Below are 10,082 nucleotides of genomic sequence, written 5' to 3'. Positions count from 1 at the left end.
AGTACCAATAAATAATGCAATTAGATATTTAAATGTCTTATAAAACATGAAATTAAATGAAAATGGTTTTAAAAAATCTAAAAGCAAATGAATGGTGGAAACATGGCTACATGTCCAACCTTTTCATTGGGAACGGGTACTGTCTGCCATATTGGTAGACAACTTTATTAGAAAAAGAAAAAAAAAATCTTAGATTTTTTTATTTCTTTTGGTTTTGCCACTTTGGGTACCAGTGACAGAAGAAGAAAGGAAACCCTAAACAAGCAAGAAGAATAAATGCAGAAAGAAAACACAGAATATTGGAGAAGAAGGAAAACAGGAAAACGCAGAAGAAGCAGGGTAAAGATAAGATTTGTGCTTTTCATTTCTATTTTATTTTGTGGACTTGGTGTGTTTTGGGATTGCATTTTTGGATTTGTGGTAAGGATGAGAGATAAAAAGCCAAAGTTCAACGGAGAAAATGGCATAACGTCAATGCCCCCATCTTTTTTTTTTTTTTTTCTAGCTTCAGCCTAACCCGTGAGGCCGGCCACGACTCTCAAATCCGGGTTTGTACAGTTCATTGTATTTTTTGTACAGAGTGGGTTTTAGGTTTAAAAAACCATTTCAAGAGGTGGTTCTTCATTAACCGGGTCAGACCATACTGTCCGGTCCGGATTTTGATACCATTAATAGAACTAAGATTAAAAAAAATAAAAAATAAAAAATAAATAACTAAATAAATAAAAACCATTTCTAACACCCAAATACAAACACTCTAAAACTAAATTCCCAAAAAGAAAAAGAAAAAAAAAAAAAAAAAAGCCCATTGCAGAAACTCTAACACTTAAATACTTAGACCGAACCAAATGGTAAAAATTGGGGAAAAATATATAAAAATCCAAACAAATAGGGAAAAAAATTATTGTTATCTTTTCCTAGCACCTAGCATGGCACTGGCATCCTTGGCGGCACTGGTATCCTTGGCGGCACTGGCATCCCTGGCGGCACTGGCATCCCTGGCGGCCCGGGTAGCACTGGTAGGCTGGCAGCCCTGGTGGCCCTGGTAGCCCTTGTGGCCCTGATGGCCCTGGCAGCCCTGGCGGCCCTGGTGGCCCTGGCAGCCCTGGTGGCCCTAGTGGCCCTGGTAGCCCTGGCGGCCCTGGTGACCCTGGATCCCCTTTGTCCCCTTTTGGCCCTTTCTCCCCTTTCTCCCCTTTCAGCCCTGGCTTCCCTGGATCCCCTTGGTCCCCTTTTGGCCCTTTTTGTCGACGAATGTAAATCGCCACTACGATTAAGCTAATTAATATTATTAGAGGCAAGATGCAACCTAGCACGAACCGCACGGATACTGGTTGTGTTTGACTTGGTGGAGGCCATATGTTGTCATCTATTAGTGATGGAATGAAAGGGGGACTTGGAGGAAACTCAAATGCTGGCGCTATCAATGGTGGAGGCGGAGTAAGGCAGGGTTGTGGTGGTGGTGGTTGTGAAGAGAGGGTTGGAATTAGTAGTGCGGTGATGGTGGTAAACAACATGAACAACAGGGCAAACATGGTTGAAATATTTGGATTTTGGAGCTGAAGGTGAAGGTCCGTCTGCTCTGAAATAGCCACAAAGCCATGCTTTTTATAGTTGCTACTCTCAGACTTCACCAACCTTAAAAGCATCTTTATGTCTTACAAATCTTTTTTATCATTTTGTAGATTACATTATTTATCTCTTCCAAGATTCATCTTTTCGCTGACTCACTAGAAAAATCTTAAAAGCATCCGAGAAGATGGAATGATGTTAAGGAACTGTATCATAAAAATGGGCCAGCTCTTCAAGTTACTCAGAATTTGATACCCCTTATCATAAAAAATGGGCCAGCTCTTCAAGTTACTCAGAATCTGATACCCCTTTTAGTTTATCCTTATATTACACTATTGCAGATTTTCGTTCTATGGAATATTTGACACACACGCTAAATGTGTCCACCGTTCTTGTCAAATCAAGGGTTTAGTATCAATTCTTAAGAATAATTTGTACGAGTAGAACCGAACTATTGTAGTATATATAAGGCACAAGAACATATAGACAAACATATATAATTCGTCACTTATTTAGCCTATGTAAATCTCGAAATGGTTAAAGATACATATTCAAAGCAGTTCCACTAGGGAGAAAGAAAGATTCAAAGCAGTTCCACTTATTGTCTTTCTCCCTAGTGGAACTGCTTTGAATATGTATCTTTAACCTTTTCGAGATTTACATAGGCTAAATAAGTGACGAATTATATATGTTTGTCTATATGTTCTTGTGCCTTATATATACTACAATAGTTCGGTTCTACTCGTACAAATTATTCTTATGAATAGATACTAAACCCTTGATTTGACAAGAACGGTGGACACATTTAGCGTGTGTGTCAAATATTCTATAGAACGAAAATCTGCAATAGTGTAATTTAAGGATAAACTAAAAGGGGTATCAAATTCTGAGTAACTTGAAGAGCTGGCCCATTTTTTATGATACAGTTCCTTAACATCATTCCATCTTCTCGGATGCTTTTAAGATTTTTCTAGGGAGCCAGCGAAAAGATTAATCATGGGTAAGATTAATCAGCATCACATGACAAAAAATAACAACCTCTAACTATATAATTGTTAAATTGTATACCCAACTAATACATCTAAGGGCAAATCACTTTAGAACACGAAACACAAATTTGTCTAGCTAACCCCAAATTTCTTTACATTAACTGTGATGATGCAAAAAATCAACAGTTAAGCTCCTCCTCGTAGCGGATGGACAATGCTATGAATGGGGTTGTCTCTGTGGATGAGAAACCTGCGAAATGAACTGGGTGGAAGAGTAACACACCGGTGTGGCGTTAGCCAAACCGCCACCGATGCTTAAATCAGTAAGGGAGAAAGATTCTAGAGAGAAAATGAGTAGAAAATGATTTCATAGAATATTTGTGTGTACCTTTAGTTTCTGTTATCTTCTCTTTTATAGTTGTATGCCTCATTAATGGGCAATGATGTGCTGCAATTATGCTCAACGGCTAGTGCATTACAGAATCTTTGTCTGGAGGCCACAGCTCATTCTGTGACCGTTGATCCATTAGTTACGTTTTGTCATCAATGATCGTAATAAATGCGTAATATCTTCTCTAGGTGAATGACAATCTTTGTATAATGACAACCATAAATTTCTAGTTCATCAGCTACCCCTTTGTTTGTTATCTCGTCTAAAAGACGAGATTAAAACAAATTCATCTGACGCTTCATATTCCGTGTGCTGTACATTTATAAGGATTTGATGTCTGGGTGGTTGGGCCCCACGAGTACGGCTAGGATGTGTTTGACGTGCGAACATGTCTCGGTTTTCCTGCGTGAGTTTTGGCCACTTGTTTTGCGTTTTTCACTCCTCTTTACTTTTTTTTTTTTTTTTTGTATTTTTTTGTATTTTTCCTTATTCAATTCTCTGTTCTAGGGTTTGTTTCTCCTCTGAGCTTCCTTTCTTTGTTCAGCATTTCCTGGTAAGTCCTTCGTGCTTCTTCTTTTCTGGCTCTTCCATGGTAGATTATTCTGCTGTTAGAGCATATTGTCCTTCCATAGCCTTCTTTTTTGCTCATTTAGGTAGTTTACTTGAGTCCGTAGAAGGGAAGCATCTTAAGGGGATCAGTTCCTTCGTAGGGAAGGATTGTTCAAGAAATAGTTGATCAAGAGCCTGTATCTCCAAGTACTCCAAGTGTTGTACAAGTCTCTGTAGATATTCTTACATCACTTGATTCTAAATCTCATGAAGAGAAAGGACCTTCCTCAAGGATCAAAATGAATCACCCTCTTGAAGTTATTGTGGGAAATATGAATGAACTTACACTGAGAAAGCGTATAGTTGATAAATGTGTTGCTAACTTTGTGTCTTATTCTTGCTATTTGTCACAGGTTAAACCCACCAAAGTGGAGGATGCTCTCCAGGATGAAAGTTGGGTTAAGGCCATGCATGATGAACTACTTCAGTTTTAAAGGAATGATATCTGGACCCTAGCACCTAGGCCAGAAAGAGAGCACATCATTGGCACAAAGTGGATATTCTGCAACAAAACTGATGAGGAGGGAAATGTAATCCACAACAAGGCTCATCTTGTGGCTCAAGGATACTCTCAAGTGGAAGGAGTAGATTTTGATAAGACATTTGCTCCTGTAGCTCGTATCGAATCCATTAGGGTTATCCTGGCCTTGGCTTGTCACTTGAAGTTCAAGTTTTACCAAATGGATGCGAAGACTGCACTCTTGATTGGGTTCCAAAGGATTCGTTGATCCACACTTTTCGGATCATGTATTGCACCTCATGAAGGCCCTCTATGGATTAAAGCAAGCACCCAAAGCTTGGTATGACTGGCTTACACAATATTTGGTCTCACATGGTTTCACAAGAGGACAAGTTGATCAAATACTCTTTATCAAAAGGGAAGATGGCGAGTTGATAGTTGCTCAAGTCTATGTTGATGATATCATCTTCGGGTCTACGAAGGATGAACTTGCTCATAATTTCTCCAAACTTATGCAAGCCGAGTTCAAGATAAGCATGATTGGAGAGTATTCCAGATCCGTTAGCAAAAGTCAGGTATATTTATATCTCAATCTAAATATGCTAAAAATCTTGTGAAAAAGTTTACTTTGGAATTTGCTAGTTCTGCTAAAACCCCTATGATCCCAAATGTTAAACTCACTATTGATTTCTTAGGAAAAAGTGTTGATTATTCTCTATACAGAAGCATGATAGGTAGTCTTCTTTACCTTACTACTAGTAGAGCTAACATTAGTTACAATGTTGGAGTGTGTGCTAGATATCAGGCAAATCCCAAAGAGTCTCATAAGATTGCTTTGAACAGAATCATAAAGTATGTCAAATCCATTGCCGATTTTGGTGTGTGGTATAGCAAGGACACCAATGATGTCTTAGCTGGGTATTTTGATTCTAACTGGGTTAGGAATGCTGATGATAAAAAGAGTACTTCGGGGGGTTGTTTTTATATGGGTAATAATCTTGTCTCTTGGATGAGTAAGAAGCAGAATTCCATCTCATTATCCATTGCTAAGACTGAATACATCACTGCCAGTAGGTGCTACACCCAACTTCTGTGGGTGCAAAAACTCCTCTTTGATTATGGTATTCATCAAGAACATCTTACCATCTATTGTGACAATACCAGTGCCATAAACATCTCTAAGAATCATGTTCAACATTCTCGAACAAAACATATAGAGATACAACACCACTTCATTCAAAAGCTTGCCGAAGATGGCACACTCACTCTTGAGTTCATTCACACTGATGATCAAAAGGCTGATTTGTTCACTAAGCCTCTTGATAGCAAACAGTTTGAATTCCTACACCAAAACATTGGTGTAATCTCCATGGAGTGATCTCTCCTCTTTCTCCTATTTCCTCATGCATTTGCATCTAGTTTTATGCTTTGCATTATTTAACATGTTTTTGTTTATTTGTTTTCAGTTTTAGTTTTATTTGTTTTTTCATAAAAATAAATATATAAAAAATTAAAAACTCAGAAAAATACAAAAATAGTGTGTGTTTTATGTACATTGATACTTGTGTACCTTGCATGGCCATTGAAACAAAGTTTTCTAAACTTTGTATCTTTTGTAGCTTATATGAGCATCTCAATGCACAACTAAGTAAGTGAGCTTTGTGGCTCTTGTTTGTGATGAGTATGATTAAGTAATCTCTTATACTTAACATTCATATCACTTTTTTTGATAGGAAGGACTAAAAAATTCTAAGAGAAATGAATAAATAACCATCTCACCACTAAAAGCTTGCCAATCATGAATAACATTTATGTGCTTCAGCATAGCAAAATTGTGATGTTTTTGGCTTAACATAATTGGGTATTTCTTTTCTCTCTCTTATATGCCTATGCATGATATGTTCAAAAACAAAAAATATGCAACAAAAAAAAAAAAATGTAAAAGGAATTAAAATGCTTTTAAATATGGTTGTAAGCATGTTTCTAGGAGATGTGGGAGTTATAGGATGTACCATGAAGGTGATAGTCTCCATCAAGCAGTTATGATTGTGTGTGAGTAAAATTTATTTTCTCATATCTCAAATCATCATAACATGAGACACTTATGCACTTTTGTTATGTTTTCACACAAAACACGCAAAATTTTTTGCTACTTTTGATACATGTGCAGGTACAATGTGATTTGGCCATCAGAAGGAATACATGTGTTAATGTATACTCACTAAACTATCTTAGCTTGTTTTTGAAATATAAAATTGGTTAGACTTGTTTAGTGTGTGTGTGTTTTGGATCATGAATGCTTTGCATTTTCTTGTTAAGAGATGTTTTTAAAAGCTTAACATGTTGATTGGATCTATTGTTGAGTAGCTTGCTTGCTTGCATTCATCTCTATGTGTTTTTCCTCTCTTTGAAAAACTGCTTTTTATCAAGCTCGATAAATTCTCGATAGATTCTCGACAGCTTTCTATCTATCGAGCCTCTTGTACTTCTTTTCTCGACAGATCTTATCGCATATTTGATCCATCGAGCTATCTGAAATTTGTCTCGATAGCTGCTTGACAGATTCTCGATCCATCGAGAAAGTTTCTGTTTGGCCGATAAATTCTCGATAGAATCTCGATCCATCGAGGTGATTTTGCCATCGATAGATTCTCGACAGCACCTCGACAGATTCATATTTGCCGAGATTTAGTGCTCAACAGATGTCGACAGATCCTCGATCCATCATGCTGCAATTTCTATATATATGTTGACAGCGAAACCAGACTTCATTTTCACTTTTCTCTCTCAACTGAAAAAGTTTTTCTCTTGACCCAAACACTCTTTTCTCACTCTAAACCTCCTATTCACGTGATTTTATTCCTAATGTTGTCTCAAATCACTTGGTATGTTTCTTTATTCTCTTTTTTCTCATGCATTTAGACCTAGGTTTTGGGTTCTCTTGAAATTTTGGGGGTTTTTGCAAACTTTTGAGATTTTGGTGAAATTTTGGGGTTAGGTGTTTCTTATTTAATGCTATATGATCATGCATTGCATTCCATTTGCATTTTCACAATGTTTCATGCATTATAGGTGTGTTGATTGAATTGTGTGCTGTTAGGTTTGGATTGGGTTGAATCCATGATGTATTTATTTTTTGCATGTCACTTGTTCATATTCTTTTTCATGCATATGTACCCTTTCTTTTCTCTACATCTGTTTTGGGTTGTGATACCGTGTTTCTGTTTTTCTCCCTCTTGCTCTCTCTCGGATAGGCTACGCATGGAACCCAAGTGCAAATCTACTCCGTCTCGAAACCATCTACATTCTGGGACATCTTCTGATCCTACTCCAACTCACATTCGGTTCCGTGATGAGAAGGCCCATAAGGATTTCTCGGAGAACTTTTCTAAACATGGCATTCATCTTGAGCGCCACGTGATTCTATCGAACTTTTCCGATACTGCTCTAACCAGTTTCATTCACACTCAGGGATGGGAATCTCTCTGTGAGATACCCGTAAGTTGTCCTATTGTGGTCCTACAAGAGTTATAGTCCAATATGCATGGTTTCGATACCTCTGTGCCTCGATTTGTTACGTATGTCAGAGGTACACATATTGTAGTCACTCCGGATCTTGTATCCGAGATACTAGACATTCCACGGATAGCGCATCCTGACTACCCCGCTTATCAGCGTCTGAGGACTATGTCCAAAGACGAGCTCATTTCTCACTTTTGTGAGAAACCTTCTACATGGGGTGGTCATCAAAACACTCTATGCTCGAATTTTGCAAAAGGTCCGAGATTTCTTAACATGGTGATGGCATTCGTTCTCCATCCATTGTCTCATATAACTTCATTACAAAGCCTCATGCTCGATTTTTGCTATCCATTCTTAAGGACCTCTCTATAGATTTTCCTTCTCACTTTATCCTTTCTCTCATCGATGTCTATAGAGATACGGTGACCTGTGATAAGTTCATCTTTCCTTTGGCTATCACGAGGATTCTTCACCATCTTTTGATCCCTCTACCTAATTCTCCTTTCTTTCCCACCATGGGTGCCATTAGCGCGACGTCTGTTAGACGGAGTGAGGCCCAGCTTCGACCGAAGCGGCCACAAATAGAGACAACTGTTCCTCCAGCCCCTTTTGCTCCATCCACCTCCGCTCCTTCTTCTTCAGCGAGTGGTGTGAATCTTAAGGCCATCATGATGATGTTTAAGCGCATGGATGCTCACCTTGACACTCCCAGTGATGATTTGTGTCAAGTGAACACTCATTGTTGTCATATTGCATGAAGATAGGCTCAAACGGGTGGCTTCGTCGCTTCACCTTCTCCTTTGCCCGAGTTTTTGGCGGATGAGGATGCTGATGATGGTATTGGTGATGATGATAAGGATGAGGATGCTAGCTCTTCTAGTAATGATGAGATGACGACCTCTCGGTGACTTACCCTTTGTCATTCCTGACAAAAAAGGTGAATAGTTTTGATTGGGATGATGAGAGTAGTGTATCTAGGGGCAAAGTTAGGATAGGACTTTTTTGTTAAGGAGAGTGTTCTTTTTTTTTTTTTTTTAGGGATGTAGTGAGGATTATATGTACTTTTTTTTTCTTTATCTTAGTTACATTATCCTCCTATACACCGGTCTTGTGACCATTTTATTGATGACATACATTGTACTTATTTCTTTTCTCTCTTTATACACATGTTTCTTTATGTATGCAATTCTTTATTTCTATTTCACACTAAGATGTCTTAATGAGTTTTGTTTAAAGTGTTTCAAAAAGACAGGTTGTCAAAATTTATCATGCCATAAACTCTCTTCTTGCAAAGTTTTCAAGAGTTTGTGATAGGATTAGATTTTATTGTATTCAACAAGTGTTTATGAGTTTAATGATTTAAGACTTCCCTCATACTTCATTTGTTTGTTGTGGTTTTGTCACAGACTGCCAAAGGGGGAGATTGTTAGGACATATTTGGAACTTGTTAGAACATATGTTATGTAAATTGGCTAATCCTTTGACAAAACGCACTTTACTTGTAATTGTCTAGATCTAGGATGGGTTTAGTACTTCAAGGAACATGAGTTCAAGTCTAGTATTGAAGCCATGCAAAACTGTCCAAGAAACAAGTGAAGAAGTGCTATTCATTAAATCTCGACAGATAACTCAACAGATAATATCTATCGAGGTTTAATCACGAAACTCGATAGCAGCTTGACAGAAACAGTATCTATCAAGAATTACGAAAATCAAATTTCCAAATCAATTTTCACGCATATCCATGTATATTTGTGTAGGGTTTCTTTTCTCATAACCCTAAGCATATATAAGGATTATTTTAAGGGCCGTCTCACTTGATGCAAAGGTTGTTGCAATTGTTGTTACACACATATTGTGACTCGAGACAATTTGCCCTAGTTCATCATATTCTTTGAAGAAGCTACTGCATCTTTGCGCTAAGGGTTTCGTAACTAAGGAGCTTCTTGATCTTCATCGGTTGCATGAGCTAAAGAACTTTGCAGCCAACATCTTCCTCAAGTTGGTGTGTTAGTCATGTACTTTGATCTGTGTATCGATTGGTTAGTCACGTACTTGGATCTGTGTATCGATTGGTTAGTCACGTACTTGGATCTGTGCATTGAAAGGAGAGATTGTCATTACATTGCAAGTCCAATTGGGTATTGGGGTAAGGGTTCAACTGTAAGTTGGTATAAGGTACTAGGATTCCTTACTTGTAACAGCTTATTTTGATAATAGTGGATTCTCGGGAGTGGTGACCTTAAATTCTCCCAATGGGGTTTTGCCTCGGTGGTTTTTTCCATTCGTAAACAAATCACCCATGTCAAATTTATTTTCCACTGCATTTACTTTAGTTGGTGATTTGTTTGTGCTACCACGCTATTGTATACTAAATTGACTGAATTAATTAACTTGGCTAATTAATTGTTTAATTTTCCAAAGGGGTCAATACATTCTTGGCCTATCACATTTTCTTCATATTGAAATTGACTTGTGAAATTGATGGATTAAATCATTATATGATGTTTTCTAACTAGTATAATGGTTAATTGATCAA

General features: G+C 37.7%; 1 long non-coding RNA gene across 1 annotated transcript; it reads left to right on the top strand.

Moving 5' to 3' along the window:
- The first annotated feature begins 3,421 nt into the window (after positions 1–3,421).
- On the top strand, positions 3,422–9,666 carry LOC126720710 (uncharacterized). Its single transcript, XR_007653614.1, has 2 exons — positions 3,422–3,505; positions 3,915–9,666. It is a non-coding gene; the product is annotated as an uncharacterized LOC126720710 (long non-coding RNA).
- The last annotated feature ends 416 nt before the right edge of the window (positions 9,667–10,082 follow it).

Source organism: Quercus robur, chromosome 4, assembly GCF_932294415.1.
Source record: "Quercus robur chromosome 4, dhQueRobu3.1, whole genome shotgun sequence".
Taxonomy (NCBI): domain Eukaryota; kingdom Viridiplantae; phylum Streptophyta; class Magnoliopsida; order Fagales; family Fagaceae; genus Quercus; species Quercus robur.
This window is presented reverse-complemented; position numbering and strand designations above follow the sequence as displayed.